The 27364-nt window shown below is 37.4% G+C and overlaps 1 long non-coding RNA gene across 2 annotated transcripts in view; it reads right to left on the minus strand.

Moving 5' to 3' along the window:
* The window catches only part of LOC141578380 (uncharacterized), a 60193-nt gene extending 36813 nt beyond the window's left edge, over positions 1-23380 (minus strand). For both annotated transcript variants that reach the window (XR_012508740.1, XR_012508739.1), the window contains exon 1: positions 23271-23380. This is a non-coding gene — a long non-coding RNA (uncharacterized LOC141578380). The remainder of the gene's footprint in view (positions 1-23270) is intronic.
* Between the last annotated feature and the right edge of the window lie 3984 nt (positions 23381-27364).

Consider the following 27364-nt stretch of genomic DNA (forward strand, 5'->3'; position numbering starts at 1 on the left):
TCCTACTCTTCTTTCTTGCATTTGTTGGAGAATTTCAGTAAGTCCAAATAGAAAGTTATTGCATGACATAAAAGAAAATAGGCTGAGAAATGAATGTTGGAACCAAGCTGCATGTCTATATGACTGAGCAAACTACAGAACTGAGCAGTTTTCCAAGGAATGCACAAAATGCAACTCAAACAGGAAATAACTCAAATAGGAAGTTCAGACCCTAATCCTCCTTCTGTAGATGGAGTGGATGATCCTTCACTCTTTTCTTCACATGAGTAGCCTAGCCATAGACTTCATAAATATTTAGATTTGATTCTCAAATTGATATGTTTATTTCTACTGTTTAGCTTGGAATCTAAACAACTTTCTTTGGGGTAGTTCCACCTGTATATTCCCCATAGGCACTTCAAATTTTACATGTTAACTCAATTTGTTATTTTTCATCTGGTCACACCCCATCTGCCTCCTAAATCCTTAACTGTGGTTCACAGTGTCACTAGTTACTCAATGGCACAGCCACATATTTTTTCAACTTTTGGGCAAAGACAGGGCTCCTTAGCAAAGTAAAGACTATGAACAATTCCAGAGTTAAAGAAACTGATTTAACATCACTTAATCCATGGTTTTCTAATCACAGAATCTTTCTTTCTTTCTTTCTTTCTTTTTTTTGAATACATATTAACAGTTCACCAGAGTAAAAATTTAAAATTTTACAGTGGACCATAAGATCCTATACTTATACAATCTGACTCCTGTTATATCTCTGACCTCATCTACATCTCTCTACCTTCACTCACACTGGTCTAGCCACAGTGGTCTTTTTGCTGGGGACTAATTCTAATTCACCTTGTGGTTGTCTGTTTAGCTACCTCCTGGAGGACCCTGGGGCAATAATCCCAAGGAAAGACAGCTTTAAGTTCCCTTCAAAAACATGAGGCAAGCAAAACTGCCAGAGCAATATCTTTGTAACCCCCTTGGCAATTTATTTGCCCAGAAACCTCAACTCACTAATTTTACCAACCATAATTTTTTATTTCTTAAAGCAGGTCTCAAAGGACCTCTCTTTGTTACCATTTTGAAGATGCCATTAATTTTTTTAGGCAAAATGCATCTAAATATTTGAAAGTAGTAATAAAATGCAACGTTTTAAGACATTTCTATGATGAAGGCTTTTCATCTTTTCAGGTAAGAATTTCTAATGAAGTCAATTATGAAACCACAGGCAATGGAGACAGGAAACGGGTAAGAGCCTGGTGTTTGAATCCAGATTGCTATATCCACATTCTGGTTCTGCCTCTTATTTGTTGTATGATTTTGGTCAAGTTACCTCTTTGGACTACAGTCGTCTCATTTATCAACCTGGAATAATGACTGACCTTCCCTTTCCTACTAGGCAGTTTACTAGTGAAGACAGACTAGGTCAGTATTCTTAAACTTTACTATGAGTGAGAATCACCGGGGGGTTAAAAGATGTCTGGCCCCTGTCTCAGGGTCTCCAGCTCAGTAGATCTAGGATGAGACAGACCCAAGAATTTGCATTTCTAATACATTTCCAAATGATGCTAATCTGCTGGTCCAGGAGCACACTTGGAGAACCACTAGGTTAGAATATACTGCAGTAACAAACAGTCCCAAATCGCAGTGGCTTGTAACAGGACTTGGCTTCTGCATGAACAATACAGTTTTCAGTGGGGCTCTGCTCACTGTTGTCATTCAAGGGCCCAGGTTCCTGGAGGCTCCATTGCCCCCATGCTTCCACGGTCCTCACAGTGGGGAAAGAGAACACGGGAAGCAAGAACTGGCTCGGAAAACTTCTGAACGTTAGCAATCACTCAACATTAGCTACTATGAGTAAAGTTTTACCAGGATTTCTCTTTCTGTTGATAGCACTGACTGAGGATAGGTGACTTTTCAGCAGGGGTTCTGATATCCATGGGAAGAGGAGAAGGCAGAGGGCAGGGAGGGAAAGCTGTTCTCATCTTTGTGCTGACTTTGTGAAATAATAGCTGTTTCTTTCTTTTTTTTTTTTTCTCCTCTGCATCATCTTGACTGCCTTTTGTTACTTCAGGCTCTTGTCTATATACAAATCTTGCTTCTGGGAACCTTTCCAGCCTCAACTTCTGGATCTCATTTCTTCAGTCTTGCCGGTTCTGTGGTCAACCTAATAGCTAAGAATGAATGATCTGGGCTTTATTTTAAGTGTTTTACACATATCCTTCTCTTTAATCACTAAATCTCTTATCATCCTCATTCCCCATTTTCTAAATAAGGAGACTAAGGTCCAGAAGCCCCTCAGCTTTAATCTGATAGGTGTCTTCTCTCTGTCCTCTTAACCATGATGCTTGGGACCTTCCCTTGCTTAGGGTCCCCTCTTCACCTAGTTTGTGGACTTCATGTGCTACCGGCTGGAGCTCACACTTAGCACTTTTCTGCCTAACTTGACTCCCAGAAAAGAAGTACATGCTCAGATGATAAAACTGCTCTTCTGTTCTCAGAGATGTTGGAGAGCTACAAGATAGTACAGATGCTTTCATGTGATGCCTTTAAACTCTTCAAAAACCTATGGCAGCCAAGGAATTGTTTTCTTCCCTTTTGGCTTCAAGTAACCCTATTTCTTTAGTGAAGTCTTTGTGCTCCATGAATTATAAGCTACAGTGTGGGTCAATTGTCCTTGAATATCCGCTCCTGATTTTAAATCCCATTTTAGAAAGACAGGAAAGTACAGTGGGAAGAATATGGGTTTTGGAACCAGATAAATCTGGTATCAAGCCCCTGGTCCACTATTTACCTACATGTGAGATTTTGAGGAGGACACTTGATAACTCTAGGCCCAATTCTTATGTGTAAAATGAGAACAATAGTAATTACCTCAAAGAAACCCATTTTTAGGTAAAGCATCACTTTTCTGTTCTGGCAGGGGCCTGCTGGAAAATCAAACGAGGTGACTGGACCAGTAAGAGCTTATGCAACTGTAATTAATTAACGAGATATGTGGATCTGTTCGTTACAGTTTTTTCAACTCATTTGTGCTGCCAAAAGATGAGTTTAGTCTCCAGAGAGCAGGCTGAGTAGCATGAAGAATTTGAAGTAATCCTTCTTTTCTAGCACGACTATTTGTTTTTCATCTGTGTTCAAAGAGCCAAGTTGATTTATTTCATAGTTCTAGGTTTGCTTCCCTATTTATCTGCTTATATGTTTTTCAGTTTACAAGTGGATTGTGTGTGCTTTAGCATTGTGTTAGGCATGGCTATGGATACAAGAGAATTAAAAGGCATGGTCTCTAATGCTAGAGAAGTTATAGGCTAATTGAGATAAAGTCAATAGTCCAGAAACAGCTCTAGAAAAATTCCAGATTATGTATTACACAGTATCAGGTTGTGGGTATAGGTGTACACCTGTAGTGTATGACTGGACTTTCATTGCCTTTGATTTTGAGAGAAATTTATCACATGTCTGCTCTACAAGGGGCATTGTATTAGCTGGTAGATGGTACCTTGGAGTGTTTTTTTACAAGATATGGAGAGGGCGGATTTCTGTTATGTCACCCCTCAGACACATGCCAGGTGGGTCTTATCAGAAAACCGGATTAAGATAGGGAGGAGTATGTCATTATCTGTTCCAGCAGCTAAGCCCTCCAATGTTAAACAAAGTTTTTAAAAATACATTCCTTTTCCCAGTTCACTCTCTGCAATGCTGTCAGAGTAATCTTTTAAAAATGCAAATCTGATTACGCCGTTCATCTCTTTCAACTTTCATTGGCTCCCACTATTTTTAGGAGATAGAAGTAAATCCTGTCAGGAGCCCCCTCGGGGCTGGCTGGCTCCTACCTCTGGCCTTCAGCTTCATGCTAATAAGACTCTCAAAATAGGAGCCACACTGATCTGCTCTCTGTCCTTCCCAGTGTGTGTCCTGTTCACCCCAGCCTCAGGCTTTGAAACCACTGTTTCCTAAACTGGACCACATTTCCCTACACTGTCCACTGCATGGCCAGACTCTTCTTATTTTCAGGTCTCAGCTTTGGACTAGTCATTTAAGTTTTTTAAGCTTCAGTTCCTTCATGAATAAACCAGGGATGATAATAGCATCTATCTCCTGGAGCAGTTGTTGGGATTACGGAACACAGCGTATGTAAAATTCTCATTACAGTGTTGATACATGTGGACTATATAAATATTATCATTACCATCACCAGTTATTCTTCAGGGAAACTTCCCCTAATGTCAAGGTAAAGTCAGTTCCCCATGTTATGAATTTTCATGGCACTGCACTTTTTTCTTCTAAGTATGTAATGTGATTTATAATTATCTCTATATTTTTGTCTGTCTTATTGTCTGTCTCTTCCACTGGCCTACAAACTCAAGAAAGGCAGGAGTTTGGCTCACAGATTTATCCCCATTGCCTGTGACAATTTCTTGTACACATTTATACTTCAAAAAATATTTGTTGAGTGAATGAATGAAGTTTGGCTATCCTGTGATTACTTTGTGAGAAGGGATCTATATAGGGAAGATTCACTTTCTAAAAGCCAGGTTTTCATGAATAGGGGCTCAGAAGGAAGCTCAGAATGTCAGAGGTTTTGCCTTTCATTCCCTATCTGCTACATTTTAAGGGAACTCTTTTAGTCCTAAATAACTTCCTACACGGTTAAAGAAAAAAAAATGCATCTATGATATTTTAGGGCTTGGATCTAGAGATGCTACAGTTGCTGATCTGCTCCATTTGTATTATCTTACGTGAACTGAGATCTACAAGTACTTTATAAAGGGAGGAAATCATGGGTTTTCCAATTCAGCCCATGTGAGCAGGAGAAGGAATAATTAAACAGAAACTAATTTCCAAGGGTGGAGCCGATCTATGTGCAAATTAGAATCAACTTATAGTGACAGGTAATTGATAAACATCATAGATAGATCTTACAGACAAAATACTCCCTGAAAAACAGGGTGGGTCTTGTTATTGGTAAAAAAAAAAAATCTTGTCTGAGTAGACTGTTGGATAAGGAAAAATTCATAACAGGATGAGCATGAGTGAGAAGTGAGTGAAAAGACAGAGTGTGGTTAGTAAATATGTCTCTCAAACCTTATCAAATAAAATTCCATATTTAAATTCCCAAGAAGAGTTTAAGTTAAGGTGTAAGCACTATTTTTTGGGCAGTTTGTTTTGAAAGACCTCAATCCCAGTAATGGTTGTATACTGTCCACCCTTAGGTTGAGTTAAAGGACATTTTAAAAGAATCAACTTCTGATCTAACCAATGGTTCTTTCAAGCTTCTTTCTTTCTTCCCTTCTTCTTTTCCTTCACTGGGAAAAAAAAAATCTTCTAAAAAAAAATCTATATGATATGAAGCACTTTGCTGAGTATTGAGGCAATAATAAGTAAAATAGGGCTTGTTTGCCTTTCAGGATTTTCTAGTCTAACTGTGAGGCAGCTGAGCACACAAACATTTACAGTGTGGTATAATATACAGGCTCACAGATGAGGGGTCCCTAACACAGACTCAGGATATCAGTGGTTTTGCAAAGAGTGTGATGCTTGAGTTAATTTGAAAGTGCTAATGAAAACTGGTCAGATGAGGGACGTGCGTATGGAAAGTTAAGATGCTTCAGTAAGAGGGAGCAGCAAATTCTAAGCATCAGAGATAAGACAGAACACACATTATAAACATTTCACATGAGTTCTGAGGTAGGTAGAAAGGACAGCTGAAGCTGTGTAACGAAGGCCCTGTATGTCTTGGTAAAGTTTTTGGAATTTATTCTAAAAATTGTTAGGAATCACTTAAGGATTTTAAGTAGGGGATCATTGTGTTACTTTACACTTTTGTATATACCCTGGCCAGCTAACAATTCTCTCTTGCTCTGGAGAATCTCTGCTTAATCCACCTGGATATGTTTGTACTGTAGGACCTTATCTCTCTGGCTGTGGATTGTTGGCTAAGCTTCAGACAGATGTCCTAATCAGATTAGCCCAATCGGTTGCTGTCTCTTTTGAGTGAGATCTGAGGACCACCAAAATACAGAGATGAGATGGGAATCTTAACATGGGAACCATGGAATTACATATTATGTCAAGCAGGTTTGGAAGCAAAGTAGTAAATATGAAACAATTATCAAGAGACAAGCAGAGGCCTGAGACAAAGTGAGACTACTTTCCTGAAGCTATTCTTGTCTCCTTTGTGTTTCTAATCTTGGCTCCTTCCTACCAAGACCCGAATGCTTTCCTAGCCTTGGGTCCTGTACGCACCATCCATTCTTGTCTTATTTGGGGTTTTCCCAGATGCAGACCTTAAGGCATAGATTCATGAGGAAAGTATTTATTTTAGAAGCATTCCCAGGAAAATAAGGAAGTGGAATAAATGGGATCAGGGAGCAAAGGAGGGTGTAGTGTGAATACAAACTCAGTGGAAGGTAACTCTAGGTCAGCATCCCAGGGCAATCCTAGAGGCAGTGTTGGTAACACCTTTGGAGTTTTCACAGTTTTCACGTGGAGCACCAGGTGTTTTTACTCCTGCATCTGTCAGTCAGCTTAGAACTCTCCCTGAGAAGACAAATTCTGAGAGGATTCCGGTTTTCTGTGCCTTTAGTTGAGAGAAGCTCCTGGACACAGATTTCAGCACTGGCTGTTGACAGTAGGGGCATACGAGGAATCATGTGGTGGATGATGGATACTGATCCAAGGAGGTATGGGCAGAGGACTGACACTCTTGGCTACAATCTTTAAAGTTAAGTCCCTTTTTGAATTTGTTTTCAGTGAGCCTAATTTCATTTTATGTAACCTTCAACCAAAAAAGTCTAAAATAACACCATGATGTTATTAGGTCATATTTTACACCAAGCACTCTAGATGCAGAGAATGGATGGAAGGGGTGTCAAGTCTGGGGATACACCAGTTAGGAGGCTGTTGAAGTAATCCATTAACTAATTATTTTATTTTATTTATTTCTTCAAAAATATTTATTAAGCCTCTATGTTATCAATTGATGGGGATAAAACAATGATCAAAGCTGACAAGGAGCTAGCCTCAGCAGTTCTTTTGTCTAATAGAGGCAATGGGACAAATCAACAAAAAGTTGTAATTGAGTATGTTAAGAAATGTGTACTTTAGGGGAACATGTGAAGATACCCAGTGTAAGGGAAGGTTGCACAGAGAAAGTAATGTGGAAATTGTATCCTGAAGGAGGGAAGAAATAATAATGGGCTAGAAAACTGGAATATCACGAGTAGGAGTGAATTTATTTGTAAGATATTAAAGAGGTAGAAGTAATAGGCCATGGTGACTGAATATGAAAGATTTTCTACTTGGTTGGCTAGAGATAGCGTTAACTGGGGCAAAAAATACAAAATGTAGATTCAGGAGTCAACACTTGAGTTTGTCTTGGCAATATTAAATGGGAAATGTTCTGAGACATTCAGATGGACTTGTATTCTTTTTTGGAAGGCTCAGGTGTAAGAATGGAGCTCTTCCAGGGAACTCTAAACTTCTAGTCATGACCTGAAGAAAGGTTTGATTAAAAGGATTGACTTATCAACAAGCTCTAAGAATTTACTAGACTTAATCCCAATGCTATTCAGCTTCTCCTTGACTTTCATTTCCCTTAGTCAGATTTATTTTAAAAAAAAATCATAGAGTCACTTATAACTGTAATTTATTAGGAAAATTTATTGTGTTTTTGATTTTTGAAAGCTGTATTTCTCAAACTTTATCATTTGGTTTTGCCTCTCTGTGATTTTGCCTTAGCCATGTACCACCTCTACTATTTTTCTTTAAAAATACTACATTTTTTTGCTGTCCCCAAGCAGTAATATCCTCAAACCCATAGATCTGGTGTGTTAGTTATATTTTTATAATGCACAGTAAAATAAATGTGTAACTGTCAAGTACTACCATTATTCATGTATTGCATCAAATCTTCTCAAGCCAGTAGTGTTATATATATTATATTTTGGTAAATACTGGTTTAGATAATTAAATCTGTCAGAGAGTGAGACTCTGGCTCTTCCCCAGGTATGGCTTATCACATAGTTACTTTTTTAAAAGAAAAGGTAAGTTTTGCCAGTGGCAAAAATGATGTAGGTCAGAAACTATGTAGGTCACTTTTTGCATTTTTTAATTTTTTTGAAGAGGGACTCAGTGAGTCAGAATCAACACAGCAAGTCTGTTGGCAGTTTCATGCTCCCTTCAAAACTAGAGGGAGAATCCTTCCTTGCCTCTTCCTAGCTTCTGGTGGTTTACTGGTGATCTTCAGTGTTCTAGGCTTTGCAGAGTTTCTTTGGGGGTTGGCTTTCTGCTTTCTTAAGGAAAAGAGGAAAGTGGGGGCCGTGACAAGAATTTTTAACTTCCCCTTGAACAGTGTCTTTGAGTCCAAAGGGGACGGCAATTCTGCTTAGAGCATCATATTTATTGAACCATATTCCTTAGATTGGTAATTTCATAAGAATCAAAGATTAAATGATATGTTATTATTAAAGAGACAGTAGATATGCTGATGTAGGAAAGAACCAGGCCTTTTATCTGAAAGAAAGTATCTAAAGTGGCTCCCAAATGCCCTATGTGGCTGCAGTAATGAAAGTGATTTTCTTCTTGAGAAGACATTTCTTCAGCTTGAATTATGAGGATGAAACCCTTGACACATTTCTGAAGTCAGATCATTTGTGTATTAAACACCTGCAGGCCTCAGGCAGCCAGTCTGCAAAACAGGGAGCAAACAAAGGGGCACTCTGTGATGTCCCCGGTGTCATTGTCCCAGAGACCAGACCAGATGCATGAGCAGACCAGCCACTTGGCTGGTCCAGCCCTGGCTTTGAGACCCTCTACAGTTACTTAACCACTACAGGACGTGTCCCCAGGCCTTTTTTATCCAGCTAACTTAAATCCTGTTTGGAACATGATTAGAAAATAAATGTAATAAGCAAAAGTGCTTCTACATATATTTTCCTCTGATTCTATAGAAAGTCTCAAAAGCAACATCAAATGACATCTGGGGTGTAGCATGATCTAGTCGTGAAGGACATCAAGTTTGTTTTGTTTTATTTTAAATTAATAGAATTTATTTGAACAGAGAGAATGAGCAGGGAGTACAGAGAATTCCTCTACTGTACCCACAGTTTCCCCTATTATTAACATCTTGCATTAGTATGGGCATATTTGGTACAATTGATGAACTAATATTGATACATCATTGTTAACTAAAATCTGTATTTACATTAAGGTTCACTCTTTGTGTTTTATAATTTTATAGATTTTGATAATGTCATGTATCCATCAGTACCACACTGTACAAAATAGTTTAATCACTCTAAAAATCCTCTGTGCTCAGCCTATGAACCATGCCCTCTTCCCCCTGGTTCCCTGGCAACCACTGAGCTTTCTTATTGTCTCTATAGTTTTGCTCTTTCTAGAATGTCATATAAATGGAAATCATACAGTATGTAGCCTTTTCAGATTGGCTTCTTTAACGTAGCCATATGCATTTAGGTTTCCCCCATGATAGCTCATTTCTTTTTATCATTGAATACTATTCCATTTGGTGGTTGTACCACAGGTTATGTATTCATTTATCTACTGAAGGATATTTTAATTGCTTTCAAGCTTTGGCAATTGTGAATAAAGCTTTTCTGAACATCCCTGTGCAGGTTTTTGTGTGAACATGTTTTTCTTTTCCTTTCAGTTTTATTGAGATTTAATGACATACAGCACTGTGTAAGTTTAAAGGGTACAGTATAATGACTTGACTTACACATAGTAGTGTGAAATGATTACCAATATCAGTTCAGTTAAGCCATCATTTAATATAGGGACTCCTTTGCTTACTAGGAGATGACTGTCAGAGTGTATGATAAGACTCCACTTAGTTTTGTTAAGACATATCAAACTGTCTTTCACAGTGGCTGTGCCATTTAAAGCTTATTTTTAAACTTCCTCCTTGGTCATCTCTGTCTCCTCACCCTTTCATATGTTTCCCAGGTGACCAGGGTTCTCCATTCACCAAGCTGATTGGTACCCAGGACCCACCTCAGCTCCTTTCCAAAAGCACATGAAGGGCTCATTTCTTTATACCTATGATCTCAGCTAAGAAAACAGATAACGTCAATGAGCATTCAGGTAGCACTTACTGTTTACAATTAACATTCACATAATTTTTTTTTTAATCTTCAAAAACAATTCTCTGATAAGGGCTTATTTTCCCCAACTTGAAAAGGAGGAAACTAAGATTTAACCAAAATTTGTATAGCTAGTCAGTAGTGGAAATGGACTGAACATTGCTCAACCATTTAACATCTCTTCTGGAATAAAGAAAAGTGCAATTGAAATAAGACAAAAACAAAAACAAAACAGCTATTTCTTTCAACAGAAACTGGAAATTTTAATGGCCAACTTGGCTGACATGTTACTCTTCTGGAAAACACAGCCATTTAAAAAGTAGTATTTCTAATGCCATAACCCAAAGGAACAACTAATGGTGGTTATTTTATTCATTAGAGGATGCTTTAAAGACAAAGTTGGTTAAATACACAATCAGTCAGACAACATCTGCCTTTTAAAAAAATGGTTTTACTGCTCTTTTAACATAGCAAAGTAGTAGTAATGATTCTTTCTGAAATTAGAGAACTTGTTAAGGAAGAAATGGTCTGTGAGGAGTGAACAGACTTTTCTAACATTTTATAGGCTTGTTTGCTAAGCTTTAAAAGGAATTTCTTTTATGTTGAAGTTAATCATGCACATAAAATGCTATATAAATGTTTAAATCATTTTCTATCCCATCTATAATAAAGACAGGTCCTGGAAGTAAAAACTGAAATGGGAGTCAATTTTTGAAACAGAAAAAGATTAAGAATCCTCTGTTACAACCCTAGCATTATGCTTTAATTAAATGTAGCCTAGTGATATTGCCTGATCATTCCTAGTGTTTCCTTTTACTGTCTCCAAACCCTCCAAGTGGTTTCTGGCCATTGTGTAAGACTCTGAACACATCCAACATATTACTTCGAAGAGACGCACTGTTTAGAAATGAATGATGAGCTGGATTCACATGCCCTCCTATGATCCCCCGATCCAACCTTATTACCAAGGTATCAGTGAAATGACGATCTATCAGTTTATCTATTTAGCATCTGTATTAGCTTCTAAAACTGCTCCAATGAAGTACCATAAATGAGGTGGCTTAAAACAACAAAAATTTATTGTCTCAGTTCCAGAGGCTAGAAGCCTGAAATCAGACTGTTGTTGGCAGGTCTGTGCTCTCTTCAGAGCTGCAGGGCAGAATGCTTCCTTGCCTATTCCTAGCTTCTGGTGGATTGCTGACAGTGTCTGGTATTCCTAACATGCAGCTCTGTAACTCTCTGCTCTGCCTTTGTCATCACATGACATTCTCTTGTATGTCTCTCTGTACTCACGTGGTCATCTTTTCATAAGGACACTAGTCATACTGGACTAGGGGCCATACTGCTTCTGTAGGACTTCATCTTAACTAATCATATCTGTAGCAATCCTTTCCCAAATAAGGTCACATTCTGAGACACTGGATTTTACGACTTCAACGTATCTTTTTTTGAGGAGTGTGGTGGACACAAGTCAATCTATGACAACACACTTTTCTTATTTTCCTGGGAACAGCAACATTCTTCTTGTGGACAAAAGCTCTTTACCCATTTCAGTGCTCTAATTTTAGTGTGTGCATCAAGCCTCAGTACTGGTGCTGAGAACTCAGTACTCAGTTATAGTTAGTTGTCCCAAAGATTAGAAGGTAACTAAGTCTACACCTGTCAGAGTCCTTTCTTAGGACCAAAAAACAAACAAACAAACAAACCCAAAAACTGGATCTGGGGAAAAGATTCAGCTTCTCCTGGTGATGGAAGTCATCTGAAATATGGAACATGTTGGCACCTTTCCAGACTCAGAAGAAATCAGTCTTGGAGAATGAAATCAACAAGCAGAAAATGGCAGAGAACCCCTTTGTTGAAATTACATAGTCTATTCTTCCTTTAGTTAGTCTGGGAAGTTGGTTTTCTTCTATTTGCAATACAAAAACAAAATAAAAGAACAACAAAAAACATTAAAATCACCTACCATCTAGAGTTGAGTGGAAGTTGCTGCTGTCGCTACGAAGAGTATCTTTATGACACAAGCTCAAGAAATTGTTCAAGGGAAAGTAGATTTCACATGGGGTAAGCCAAGCAGGTTTTTCTGTGTTTATCCCTAATTCATAAGTTTTGGACTCACAAGGCTATTGAGTCCAAAATTAAGGGATTTTAATTTTGATTTAGACCCTAGATCACTGCATAAATTAGGTAAATTACTTATTTGCCCTTTGTGTCATGCCTATGTTGTTATAATAGAAATAAATAATGATTGCTGAGTCTAGAGGTATGATTTAACTTGTGTTAAATGTATTTTCAGAGTTAATACAGTTCTCTTTCTATATCATTTTTGAAACACACACTTTAAAAATGGTATAGACATTTTTAAAGAAGAAATACCATTTAGATTTCTGTTTATATTTTAAAAGAATGTCAATTCTTCAAAATTGCATGATAATGAGGAATAAAAAGAATTATTAGAAATGAAAGAGAAGTTTAATAATGAATTGATGTTATTAAATTTAGTGTAGTTTAGCATATCTCTTTTGGTTTTTTAAAAACATATTTTGAGACCATGTTAGAAAATGCATACATATTTAGAATTATATCTCTCTGTTGCACAAGTCCCTTTATCATTATAACTGACCTTTAATAGCTCAATGTGGCATGCTGTAATCGTTAGTGTAACCAGCAAAGAAGACTAGTATAAATTAGTACCTTTACCACTTCCTGAAAAATCTAATGAGCTTAGAACATTTAACTTAATTTTCTTCTGAAAGTAAAGTACCAGGATGGCCTTGTAAGGCCCTTTTATGATCCAGAAGGACATTCAGTAACATGAGAGAAATCTTAGTTTCTATTAAAGACAAGCATGATGCTTTAAAGAAAAAGAAAAAAAAAGTTCCCTATTATCCTGTTATTTATACATTAGAACATATGAGTAAATAGTACACATATATATAATACATAAATATATACACATAATACACATATGTATATAGTATACAGTATTATAAGTAACAGGATAATAGGGAACAAAATGTGGTATATTAGAAGATATTTGACTAATCCAAAGATAGAAAAGGAGAGAAAAGTTAACATAGATGAGGCTACTAATGCAGACAAATATACTAAAGGCATGAACCATTATTGGAAAAAGTCTCAGTTTCTATTGAAGAGAAGCCCAGTGTTTCAAAGAGAAGGGGAAAAAACTGAGCTGAAATGAAAACTGGATGAAATGACAAGTGGATAATTGTAATAATCCATGCTAGGTAACTAAAGTTGTAATGGTAGAATTAAAGTTCACACCGGATTAAAGTAAAGAACTTTACTCAAGTTTATTAAAGAGTAAAAATAAAGAATAAAACTGTGCAGACAAAGAAATGAGAGAGATGGAGAACAGATTTTAAGTGTTCTCAGAAGTAAAAGGAAAAGTGAAATGCTAAAAAAAAATGGGGGAGGGTAATGAATATGGGAAACATAGTAATTATCTAACCCTTGAATAACTTTCATTTCTGAAGTAGAAATAAAAATAGAACAGAAGCAACATCAGATATTAAAAAAAAACCCAAAACTTTTGATCTGTGTTCCAAGTAAAATTACTGTAAAGAAACTAGTTTTAGAAGAAAACTGGCAACACTTTTTTAAACTAAAATTGGAATAGTGTGTTCCAATTAGACTGAAGGTAAAACTTAAAAACTCCCAGTGGGTTAAGATAGGCTACGTGCTTCCTTATTTGAGGCTTTTTTTGAACATTTATTGCATGGTTAAAGCACTTCCAGGGGTTTGTGAAGATAAGGAGAGACTGTAATTCTTCATGTAAATAGGCTCAGATGGCTGTTGTACAAAAGCAGGTATAGCAGAGGCCAATGAAAGTCTCATATGACTGGCCACACACTTTAAACATTGGCAGTGCTTCCTAGTCTCCTCCGGAGGCCACTATTAGAAATCATGAAAGTTAGTCAGCTTAGGAGTTTTGTGTATGTCCCACAAAGAGTTGTAAGAGCCATGTCATATAATTCTCTTAACACTTCAGCTCAAGTACATCCCTCTCCATTTTAGCATAATTTACTTTTTGAAAATCAAGACATGGATTTCTGGCATCAAATCATAGTTGAGTGCCAGCTCTGATGTTAGAGTATCATGGGATTCCAAATTCACGGTATCAAATTAAGGTGGATTTCTAGCACTTTAAGGTGACAGAGTTTAGCTTAAAGACACCAAGGCTAAAAGATTTGTATTGTCATTGTTCAGTTTTCACAGCACCTGGGTAACGGTCCGTGGGTGGCTTAAGCTTTAGGAACAGAGTTTCAGCTCTAAGTGACACACTTTGGTACAAATGAGTCCTAGAGTTGAGAATTTCAAACTCAGCTAACCCAGTGGTAAACATTCAGGATGATTCATGGATACACACAAGCACACTGAAGAACTCTGGAAATACTTGTGAGACAGGAATCCTGTGAAAGACTGTGACGTCTGTGATCAAATATTTTGAGCTTGGCACAGTTGAGATGGTGTTAATAGGACCACAACTATAAACACAAACTAATAAAATCTATTCTCAGGTTACACAAAGTTAAAAGAATAACAACAGCAAAACAAACTTCTAGAAGCATCTAAGAAAGTATATCAGTCAGCATCCAGTTGCAGGAAACTGAAAACACTGTGGCTATGTTAAGCAAAAAAGAATGTGATAGAGGAATCATTGTTAGAAAGTCTTGAAGAGGAGGCTCGGCTTAAGGTTAGCCTTTTAGGTAAAAACTCCCTGAACAACACCAGTGAACTGGCCAGAAAGGGAGCTGGTATCCATTTCATAATTAGGAAGGGGAAGAATCAGTTGGTCACCCCTTGAAGTCTTCTAGACTTTAAGAAAGACAAATACCTTATGATCTCACTTATATGTGGAATTGAAAAAACAAAACAAAACAAAATCAAAAACACACTCATAGATACAGAGAACAAATAAGTGGTTGCCAGAGAAGAGGTAGGTGGGGGGTTGAGTGAAATAGGTGAAGGGGATTAAGAGGTACAAATACATTTTAGAAATAAATAAGCCACAGGAATGTAATATACAGCATAAGGACTCCTTGTGAACAATGTTGTAATAACTTTCTACAGAGAAGATGGTTACTAGACTTACCATGGTGTTCATTTTCATAACGTATGTAAATGTCAGATCACCATGTAGTACATCTGAAACTAACAAACTATTGTAGGTCAACTACATTTCAATTAAAATATATATATATATATTGCTGTAGCTGCAGTGTAGGGATCAGAAAGTTGCCATAACTGCTGCTGAATACTCATATAGTTGGCAACTGGATCCTTGAGTGCCACTACAAGGAACCCTAATGCATTTGATGTAAATGTGCTTGGCCATAGCAATAATTAAAATAGAAGGAGATGGCCTCCTCCTTACTTCCACGGTCTAGATAGCATGTGAGTGCATCTTATTGGTAAAATGTAACTCAAATCCTGATTCCTAGCTGCAGAAGAGTTAGGGAAATACAATTTGTGATTTCCATCCTTCGCATTAGAGGAAGCAGCACTAAAAGAAGGCTGCAGTAGGTTTTGAGTATCAACTTACCATATCTGCCACAGCAGGCTCTAAACTAGCCATCAAGAATAAAAATCAGGTTGACTTTTGCAAAAAATTGCTAGTCCACAAGGGAGATTCCAGAATAGAATTTCAAAAGGAGAAGGTGGTAACCCCCAAATTATACTTATCCTCCATTCTTTCTTTTATGCAACACATCCTTAAAGACGCAAGGACTTAGAAAATATTACACTGTTCTAAAAAAAGATTACTTAAAAACTAAATTTGGCTAATTGTATGATAAGTTGAAGTGAAAATCTCAAGAAAGGAAAAGTTTAGTATAAAAGGATTTATGGATTATTTATCTGTTAACTAATTGAAATCCTAATCCCAGGGATCCAGTTGGATCATATGTTGTCAGGAGAATTCTGTAGCTCAGGGTAGAATTGGACCCGTGTGTTTCCTTCAACTATTTTGTTTCTACTTCCGCTCCTTTGATGATAGTAGGAAAAGTCTTTGTCTCTGTTTATTCCACAATGTAGCTTCAGGCCACTTAAAACCCCAGTGATTATCCTTCTCTGCTTGTCCTTGCTAACACTGCCTAAACTATTTACAAAATTGGGCAGCTGGATATAGTGCTTTTGCTTCTATCCACAAAAGCAGAACTGCACAAAAAGAAGTCATTTTTAATGCCAAGGAATTTCAGTTGTGTTTTTCTGGATCTTTAAAGGTCTTATTGAAAGACCTGAATCTTTGCGGGCTGTATTTTAAATTGAAAAAGATTAGTAAACCAGCCATGGTAGATATTCTGTCATCAAGCCTCTCTTTATATTACCTCATCTCTTCTGTCTGTGAATATTTGCCCCCATATCTGTGCCTTCAGTGTCATCAGCACAGATGATATGCACAACAAAATGGTACAAAAATACACTAATTAAAATAATAGCTTTATAAGGTTGGGGGTATGGTGATTTTTTCTTCTGTTTTCTGTATTCAGTTTTCCATGATGAGATTATTTTTAATAAATAATTAATTAAATTCAAAAAAAGCACCATACTACTTTACTAGGATGCCAGTTTTATTTTTTCTATACCCTATCTGAAATACTGGATAGTTATTCACATACACTAAGGATACAGGAAGTGGATGCTTTCTGTATTTTTAATTTTTGTCAATAAACATGCATTAACTTTTTAACTGTAACAATGTCTTTAAAAGCCAATTGTACTGTTCTGTAAATGAGCTTTGATGAAAGTCCTGGCTCAAAGCAACACAGAAGGACCCCTGATTTCGGAATTGGATTTTTTTCTGGCTGAATTAGGGAGTGAACCTCTGATTTTTAGCTTCCCAGGGCTCACCCTTTGTCATTCAATGTGATTACATTTCTGAAAAATAAAGTCTGGAAGCTATTTGTTTAAACAGTCTGCATTTCTTTTTTTTTTTAACTTTTATTTTTTTTGCTTGAAGTCAAAGGGTCTGATGATTCAATTGTATTCAGTCAGTTGTATTTTAATTCGAATCTGAATGACAGAACCATGGTTCTTGTAGAAAAGTAGTGAATTTAGGTCTTTGAATGCTTGTTTTTCATTGCCAGAATTTTAAAAACCAATCATTGATTCTCTATGGATTTACGATACATAATTGCAGTACACACATAAACACAAACATACACACACACAGACATATGTGAATAATCTTATATATACAAATATCATATTTAAAAGTTATTACTAAGAGATGCAGTAGGACTCTTGGGTAGAATATATATATCTTATAAAAACCAGTAAAGTCAAGTTGAGCCATAAAATGCCTTCATAAATGTTTGTGTAAAGTTGGGTACTAGTTTTTCACTTTTTTTTTTTTTCCAGCAAAGATACACTAAAACAGAACTGAGCCTGGGGAAAATGTAAAATGTCTGGATTTTCTTCAACTATCTCATAGTTCACTGTTAATTGCTCTTTGTTATCTACTCCTAGCATTTTCTAGGGAGTCTCTTTTATAGTTACTTGCTCAAAACCTACTCTTTATTAACTGTAATATAAAAAATTATATGGTAACTTAATTTCTACTAAATTATAGATGACTTAAAAAGGTCAGTTACAGACAACCTGACACACTTGAAATTAAAAGAGGAGTTTATAATGCCAGCTAGAAAAGAAAAATATCAATAATAAAGGAATATGCATTTAAGTGTTCTGTTTATAGTTTGATCTCTTTGTCTGCTGTATTTTGAATTTAAGTGACAAACTCTCTGAGCTTCAGTTCTTTCTTTTATCAAATGAAGATAATAAAACATACCTTGTAGGGCTCTTATGACCATTAACAACCCATATGCTTTTTCACATAAAGCCTGTCATCTGATAGACATAATAAATATTTCTCCACTCACTGTTGACTCACTGAACTCATAGGACTAGAGTCCTAAGGGTAACATTTCTGATGTTACTTGTAACCTACAGAGAAGATTATTTTGGGCTTTTAGTCTGGTGAGAATGATTGACTACAGGCATTGGTGGGTAGAGTAAATAACCTTTGGGAAGCTCTTCTGGGCTTTGTTCTATAACTCGATATTTATGTCCATTTAAATGATCTAACGACTCTATCGAGTTAAGCAATCTTTTACATTTCATGCTTATTTATGTCCTGTAATGATTTCTCATGGAGGACAAAACTGTGGGATGTGAGGCCAGTGTAATAGCATTCCCAGGATTGTTTATGGATAGCTATCCAGTTTAGTTATTCCCATGCTTGGTAATCTCTACAGTGCATCATTCTGAACAGTGATGATGTTTGGGTGCTGCAGAACGCAGCTGATGAACACACTTCCTAAGCCTCCCTGTTGCTGAGCTCAGCCAAAAAGCTTCACATGAGCCTAAACAGATGTTTCTGTTGTTTAGGACGATGAAGTTTATAGAGTGCCTGTTTATCTTTCAAAAGAGAATGTGGAGAGTTCATTCAGTCTTGAGATCCAATCTTTCCGGAGGTTGGACTGACTAGGAAAGTTGGAACAGAAATTGGGATGAGCACATGAAGTCATTTGGGGGCTGTCAGGAAAGATAGTCCTTTACTACTTGGTAGGAAAGAAAGAAGACATATGGAAATTGATTTGCCTACAAATGGTTGATATTTTACAGGACAGAACCTGAGACAATAGTTTACATTTTAGTACATTTAATACGTCTTCAGTATAACTGATACCTAATAGAAACGCACTCCATGGCAATTTAGCAGATATGAAATAAGCACAAAGCATCACCATTTCCTACACATATTTCATGTGATTAGAATAAAGTTATCTCCACAAGGAGAAAAACATCAAGGAAATGAAAATTTTGTATATCATATATGTGAGTCATCCCTGACTTAACATTTTGGCCACAGGAAAAGAAGATTGTTGTTGTCCAACTAAGCATTTGTCTTCTAACAGTTTAGCAAAAGAGACAGACACGAAAGTAGTCAATTGTAATGCAGTGCTATGAAATATATATAAGCTCTGCCTAGGAAATTTATCTTTTTGTTGCCAAATATCAGATCACTTTCCTATTTTAGAGGAATGCAAACACAAGTGGGAGGGAGCGTTCTGTTCTTCATTATAAGGATTGAAGGGAGTAGACAGTCTGCCTCTGAATCCTCTCAGTGAAGAGTATGGGTATGTCACCTAAGTATGACTGAGTCAGGGCTAGCATCGTGGGTGTGTGACCTGTGCTGAGAAGGGTCCGGCTAATTAATGCTCTTCTGTCACTGCCTTGAAATTCTTAATTTTTGAATAAAGGACCCCACATTTTCATTTTGCACTGAGCTCCACAAATTGTACAGCTGGTGCCTGCCAAGAGCACTTTTCACCCAACTTGAGAGAGTGAAACAGAGTCACACGGGGAGTTGGAAAGGGATGATGGAAACTGGGGAAGAGCTGGGGACTCAGGGTGCAACAGTAAACATTGGGTGTTGGTAAAGCCCAGAAGTACAGAAATGATGGAGTGCTGGCCGTGCTGGTGATCACAGCAGGGGTCAAGAGACAGCTTTCTCAGAAAATCATTCTGGGGAAAGATTATAACTCTGCCTTGATTAACTAGCAACAGCACATCTTTTTATTTGTCCTGTTGACTATCTGGGCTACTGTAGCAGTCTCCTAAGGTCACCATAACGAACACCCACCCACTGGGTGGCTTAAACAGCAGAAATGTATTATCTCTCAGTTCTGCAGGCCAAGAGTCTGAAATCAGCATGTTACAGGGTTGTTTCCTTCTGGGGGCTCTGAAGGAGAATTTGTTTCATGCCTCTCGCCTTGGCCTCCCGCAGTTGTCGGGAACCCCTGGAGTTCCTTGGCTTCTTTCTTGGGAGATACGTCACTTCAGTCTCTCCCTCTGTCTTCACATGCACACGGCCTTCTCCTCTGTGAGTATGTATCTCTATGTCCAAGTTTTCTTTTTCTTATAAGGATACCAGTCATATAGGGTTTAGGGCCCATCCTAACTGAGTATGACCTCATCCTAACTTGGTTATATCTGCAAAGAACTTATTTCCAAATAAGGTCACATTTAGAGGCTCTGGGTAAGATACACATTTTTGGAAGACACTATTCAACCTGGTACAGCTACTAATACCCTTTTAATAAATATCTTTTCTACTTAAATTATCCAGAATCTCATTCTGTTATCTTCAGCCATGAACTCTGACAAGTATGGGCACTCTCTGTAGACTTGGGTTAGGGAAAAAAGTATTCTCAGACAAAGTTACATATGAGCTGCACTTTGAATGATACCTATGAGTGAAACAGCAATAACAGAGTAAGTGGATAGCATTCCATGTTGACATACAAAGAGGATGAAAGATAGCAATGAAAAGTCCTCTAGAACTTTAAGTAATTAGTATGTGTGGAAGATATGGGGAGCTGATGGCCAAGAGAGGGATTTGAGAAACAAGGCACTGAAGAGATCTAAAGGGATCAAACAAGAACAGAATCTGCAACTTCATCTGTATCTATAGGCAATAAAAATGATATGATGGTTTTTAATGAGAGTGATGTGAATATATTTGTGTTTTGGAAAGGTTCCTCAAGCAGCAGTAAACAGATTGATGTGGAGAGAGATGGGAAAATGGGGGGTTCATAAAAAGAGGGATATAGCTCAGGAGACAGTATGAATTAAAGTCATGACTGTGGCAGTGAAAATGTGGAGAATGATTGTATCTGGAATTTCTGGGACTGTTGAACATCTAGATGTGAGAAGGGAGAGAGAATGGGGGAATATAGGAGTGATTTCAAGGATGGGTGATGGTGTCCTTGTTCTCTGAGAGGTTAATCCATTATCCAGTAATTAACCATTAAATGAACCATTTCTCCATCACTTTGGAAATTAATCTTTTCTCAAACTTGGCCCTACTGACATTTTAGGACAGAAAACTTTTTGCTGTGTGGTGGGAGAGAGGGTCCTGTAAATTTTAGGATGTTTAGCAGCCTCTCTGCATCTACCCATCATATGTCAGGAGGATTCCTCTACCTCAGATATTTCCAAATATCCTTGGGGGTTGGGGTGCAAAGTCATCACTGGTTGGGAACTGCTAGATTCAAAGGAGGTAGAGTAGGTTTGGGGTAGAGAGAGATGAGTTCACTATTACACCTCTTATGTTTGTCATGCCTGTGGGTCATCTAATTGAAGATGTTTAAATGCAGCTGGAGGTAGGTACCTGGAGCACACCTAAAAGATCTGGGCTGTAATACAAATTTGAGCATATTGTTTCCATGTGATTAATTGAGACTTGGGTAAAGGCAATATTACCCACAAAAAGTTTAAGAAGGATGGAAGGCCGAGAACAGGTACCAAGGATCTGCAACATTTGGAGCTAATATAAACTGAAGACACTGAGCTTCTCAAAGGGACCAAGAAGGACAGCCTAAGCATGGTCCTTCTCTTCCTCCTCTGTGCCTCTCAGCAAGTGTACACTTGCAAACCCTTCTAATGATAATTATTAAACTATGGAGGAAAAACAATAACAACAGCAAAGAAATGGTTGAGGGACTCAAAGCCAGGGTTTAAGCTACTTGTAGAGTTTGGTAAATTGCTGTGTAGAAGGGTAATGTCTCATAAGTAACTTAGAACTTTAAGACTTTTTTTTAGTATCTTCATTCTGGAAAAAGTATTAGAAGGAAAATTGTAAGAGACTATCTTTAGATTTTTGGTAGTATATTCTCATTTCTGGGCAGGTTCTTTGTAATGCTGCCCAAAGCTAAAACTTTAGGTACATTTAACATATTTTATGATTTTTAACCTTTTAAAGTAAATAACTTTAAAATAATGAACATCTCCTAGAGAGATGGTCTACTGGCTAGCAGACCCAAACAAAAATTTGCCTTCAAACCTAAGACCACTAACTGACTTCACAAAAAAATTAACCTTTAAGCAGCATTGCAAGTAAAAGCCCCATTTCTCATTGACTAAATGAACCTTTTATTTTATCATCCTTTTAAAATCACACAAGTCATACATGAATATGTTATTGTTGTAAAAGATTCAAACCACACAGAAATATTTAGAAAAAAACATGAATGTCCCCCTTCTCCCATCCAGTACTCCTCCTCCTTGCCCCTTCCCTTCCCCAGATGCAACAATTCCCAACTGTTTGGTGTTCCTCCATTCAGCCCTCTGTGTTGGACACTGAGTGCACGCCACTGAATGCGAAACATTGTTCTGCAACTTGCTTTTTTTCTCTTTCCATATCTTGGAAGTATGAAAGAACCTTTAGCGCCACATAAACAGAAACGTTTTTCTTTCAATAAAGAGAGAGTGAGCTAATATAATTAAATCAATACAACATTTATCACAGAGAATGACAATGACTACACCACTGATAATGCAGCTAGCTGCCATGAAGCCTTTGGAACCCATCTACAGGATAAATTTGGTGAAAAGCACATTGAATTTTAAAGTCTCAATATTTACATTTGACAACTGCAGAGGCAAAATACTGTCCACCTCATGGCAACAAGAGACCATACAAGTGACAATATTCTGTTTTGCTCCAATTATCTCTTCATTCTATATAAGACATGGTTAGAGGTAAGACAATGAAATTGCTTAAAACAAATCTAAAAAACAAGGTGAGACAATTATTTTCTTTGAAGCAAAAGAGACACAGCCAATTTCTTACTCGTGTTATTTCTCTGCCTTACCCTCATGGGGAAAAGCCTGAGAATATTTCCTAAAATGGACTTAACTTGGCTGGGGAGAAACCTGTGGCACTGACCTGACAATTTCATTTGCTCTGTAATTCCAATTCAACCCTTACATGACAGAGATGATGCAAAGAAGAGTATCTTCAATGAAGCAATTATTTAGGAATCCTATAGGGTTATCTTCGCCAAGGATGTTCAAATTAAGCCTGCTAATTTTCACCACTGATTTTCTTCCTCAAGCTAATGCTGCCCTGACAACACTGCTCGTATCTTGATATGAGTGCGGAGTAGTTTTGTATCATCAGAGAAAATTGCTCTATTTTATTCCACATAGAGTGATTCTTCCCTAAATTAGAATAACAAAGTCTATTTTATTCCTGTCATTTACTAGATAAATCCCATCAATAAATGTGCTGCTTCTTTGTGAATAAATTCTCTCTGCTATCATTTTCATTTTATTGCTGGTCAAATCTTCCATCTGGATGGTATTACTCACCTCCTTAGACATGAAGTTCCTCCTTCTCAGTGAAATAAGCTGTTCTCAGTACCTCTTCCCCAAGTCAGTACTAAATGCTCGCGGCAAGTTATTACCGGGAAGAGGGCTGGCTGGGGATTAAAAAGTCATGGGTCAGAGTCCCATTTCCAATCCCTCTGTCCAAACATGTGACTTTTGGGCAAGCTACTTGTCAGCTTGAGTTTCTTCATCTGTGAAAATGGGGGAGTATAGTATCTGCAGTACTTCTATCCCCGGGGCTGTTTTGAGACTAAAAGAAGAAAGGTCTATGTAAAAGATCTTTGTAAATTATACGCCATCATATAAAGGCAGATTATTAAAATGCCAGGCACAGCTTACGTACTCATAAAACATTTTTTTACATGTTAGTTGAATCAATGTCTGCCATTCATTGTTTGCCTCTACCAGGGCGTCACAGAATAAAGGGGACCAGAGCTGGAGTGAACCTCCTGGTTTATAACTTTGTTCCTGCCCACTTCCCCCAACTTCCCCCATCTCAGAGGTCAGTCAAAACATACAGATGGACCTCCACTATGTCTGAACTGGTGAGTCTGCCCCTCTGGGCAGAGCTCACTGATCCTTAGAGTAGACACCTTCCCCAAACTAAGCTAACAAGCCTCTCTTCTGGGAAAGAAGACAAACTTTCCTTGTTACTGAAGCAGAGACAATCAATGACTGGGCCCTGGAGAGTAGACTCTTGAATTGCTGCTAACACTCTCAGCTTTACCTGGATTTCTTTTCTTTCTATGTGCAATTGTTAAGTGCTTCCTAGGGACCTGTGAGATAAATAAAAGATGAATAATAAAGATAAATAATATCTATCTCATAGGGCCTTATAGACAAAAAATAAACAATACCTACCTTATAGGGCTGTGTAGTGTGCATACACCAGTGCCTGAGATATAGTAAGCATTCAGTATTAGCTCTTATTATTATTATTACTTTGAATAATATCTAGCATATATAACAAGTATTTAGTTATTTTTTATTGTCATATAGTTGACGTGACATTGATAAGTTTAAGGTGCACAACCTTATTTGATACACTTATACATAGCAAAATGATTACCAGCAGAATATTAGCCAACATCTGGATCACATCACATCATTTCTTTTTTGTGGTGATGCATTTAAAACCTACTCTCTTATCAACTTTCAAGTATATAACACAATATTGTTAACTAGAGTCACCATGCTGTACATTCGATCCCTAGATCTTATTTATCTAATAATTGGAAGTTTGTATTCTGACCAATATCTCCCCATTTCCCTCATCCCTCATCCCTCATCCCCTGGTAACCACCATTCTAATCTTCATTTCTAATTTGGCTTTTTTAGATTCCACATATGTATAAGTGAGATCACATAACATTTGTTTTTCTCTGTCTGACTTATTTCCCTTAGCATAATACCCTAAAGGTCCATCTGTGTTGTTGCAAACAAGAGGATATCCTTCTTTTTCATAGCTGAATAATGTATCATTGTGTATATCTGCCATATCTTCTTTATCCACTAATCCATTGGTAGACACTTAGGTTGTTTTCATACCTTGTCTACTTTGAATAATGTGGCAATGAACATAGGACTGTTTGAGTCCTGTGCATATATACCCAGAAGGAATATTGCTGACTTGTATGGAAACTATTTTTAATCTTTTGAGGACCTTCCATATTGCTTTCCATAGGCACTGTACCAATTTATATTCTCCTTTGTTCCACATCCTTGTCAACACTTGTTATCTCTTGTCTTTTTAATGATAGACATTCTAACAGGAGTGAGATGATATCTCATTGTGTTTTTGATATGCATTTCCCTAGTAATTAGTGATGTTGAGCAAATTTTAATTTACCTGTGACTATCTGGAAAAATGTCTATTCAATTCCTCTGCCCATTTTTAATCAGAATGTTTGGCACTTTTTTTTTTTTTTTGCTATTGACTTGTATGAATCCTTTATATATTTTCTATATTAACCCCTCAATCAGACATATGATTTGCAAATATTTTCTTCCGTTCAGTAGATTGCCTTTTCATTATGTTGATGGTTCCCTTTGCTGTGAAGAAGCTTTTTATTTTTATGTTGTTCCACTTGTTGATTTTTGCTTTTTTTGCCTTTGCTTTTGATATCAAATTCCAAAAAAAAAAAAAAATCATTGCCAAGGTGGATGTCAAGGAGATTGCCCCCTATATTTGCATTCAAATCTTTAAGGCATTTTGAGTTGATTTTGTGTATGGTGTAAGATAAGAGTATAATTTCATCTTTTGCATGTGGCTATCTAGTTTTCCTACCATCTTTTTTTAAGGCATTTTTTTCTTTGAATAAGTTTTCTACACCTTTGTCTCTCTAGTCCTTCTGGGACCCTTATAATGCGTATATTGTTTCTTTTGATGGTGTACCAAAAGTCTCAAGTTTTCATCACTACTTTTTGTTCTTTTTTTCTTTTTGCTTCTAAGATTAGATGAATTTCACCCTCCTGTCTTCAAGTTCATTGATCCTTTCTGCCACTCCATCTAGTCTGATGCTGAACCCCCCTATTGAAATTTTAAATTTAGTTATTGTATTTTCAGCTCTATGATTTGTTTGGTACTTTTTAATAATTTCTGTCTCTACCTTGTTATTCTTTTTGTTCATCTCCTCTGTGATCATCTTTAAGACTATTATTTTGAACTCTCTGTTAGGTAAACCATTAACCTCTATTTCATTAAGATCTGTTTCTGGAGCTTTATTTTGTTCTTTGCAATACATTCTTTCTTCATTTTCTTTACTCTCTGTATTGGGTTTCTGCACATAGATAAAGCAGCCACCTCTCCCAGTCTTGACAGAATGGTCTCATGTGGGAGATGAACCTCATCAATCAGTCAAGCCTAAAGTCTTTGCTTTCTCTTAAATTTTTATTTATACCTTCTTTGTTCTTGATGCCTCTCAGTATTTGAAGTGTGCCAAGACCCATCAGTGTCCCAAAGGGAGGAGCACAGGCAGCATGTAGATGCCAGTTGATTGGAAACTGGACCCTCAGACAGCAGCTTGGAAGGGATGTAGTTAGACCACATCCAGGGAGGAACTGGAAGGTTGACGTTTTGCCTGCTCCCTCTTTGTTTGTCATAGGTTTAAAGCTCTGTGTGTAGAAGTGCTCCTGCACCTATTAAAAATACTTCTTTGCTACAGTCCTGTGGCACTTGAGAATATATACTCTTTTGACTGTCAGAGCCAGGTGATCCAGGAGCCCATCCCTTGGGCAGTAGCTTGAAAAGCTGGGGAACTAGATATGTGTATAAGCTCCTTCCAGGGAAATATTCACATCTTGAAGTAGGCTAGGAGGAGACAGCAGAAGGGGTGTCCACAAGCTTCCTGGTCTCCAAGAAGGATTAATTCAGTCCCTAGATGTGTGCTAATAGATGCATAAAGAAATTTGATGCTCAGGTAGCAGCTTTCAAAGTATGCAAATAGACCTCTTTCAGGGACAGACTGGGAGATGGGTGTTTCTGTCTGTCCCCTCTGCTTTGAGCTCTGGGAAGATAGCCAGTTAAGAATTGGTTCTTTGTTTGCTGCAGTCCCTTGGGATTTGTGAATGTAATCTCTGTTGGATATCAGAGCCAGGCAATTCAGCAGCCTGTCCCTCACATGACATTCACCTAACCTGGAGTGCAGTCATATGTCTAGGCTCCTTCCAGGTAGATACTGGTGATTTGTAGTGGTCTAGAGGAAGAAGGCAGAGGACATGTCCACTGGCTTCCCTGATCTCCAGGTAGGAAGGCAGTCAGACCCTAGATATGTGTTAAATTAGAAGCCTTTCCATTTTTGTGCATGGAGATTGATTTCATTTTCTAAAAACAGCTGAGAGATATTAGTTTTCCCTTTTTCAATGGACATTTATGTAGTTTGCTTTTTCGAAAGACTGCAACAAATGCCCTTATAATATGTTAGGCATGTTCTTTGTTCCATTTACAGAGAAGAGACCTCTTACTGCCATAACTGGATCGTAAGGCATATTTAATGTTAACAAACTATGAAAAATTACCCATTAAAGTAGCTGTGCCCATTATCTATTATGGCTGAATGTTTCTCTGTCCTCTTCCT

Source organism: Camelus bactrianus, chromosome 8 (genome assembly GCF_048773025.1).
Source record: "Camelus bactrianus isolate YW-2024 breed Bactrian camel chromosome 8, ASM4877302v1, whole genome shotgun sequence".
In the NCBI taxonomy this organism is placed as follows: Eukaryota; Metazoa; Chordata; class Mammalia; order Artiodactyla; family Camelidae; genus Camelus; species Camelus bactrianus.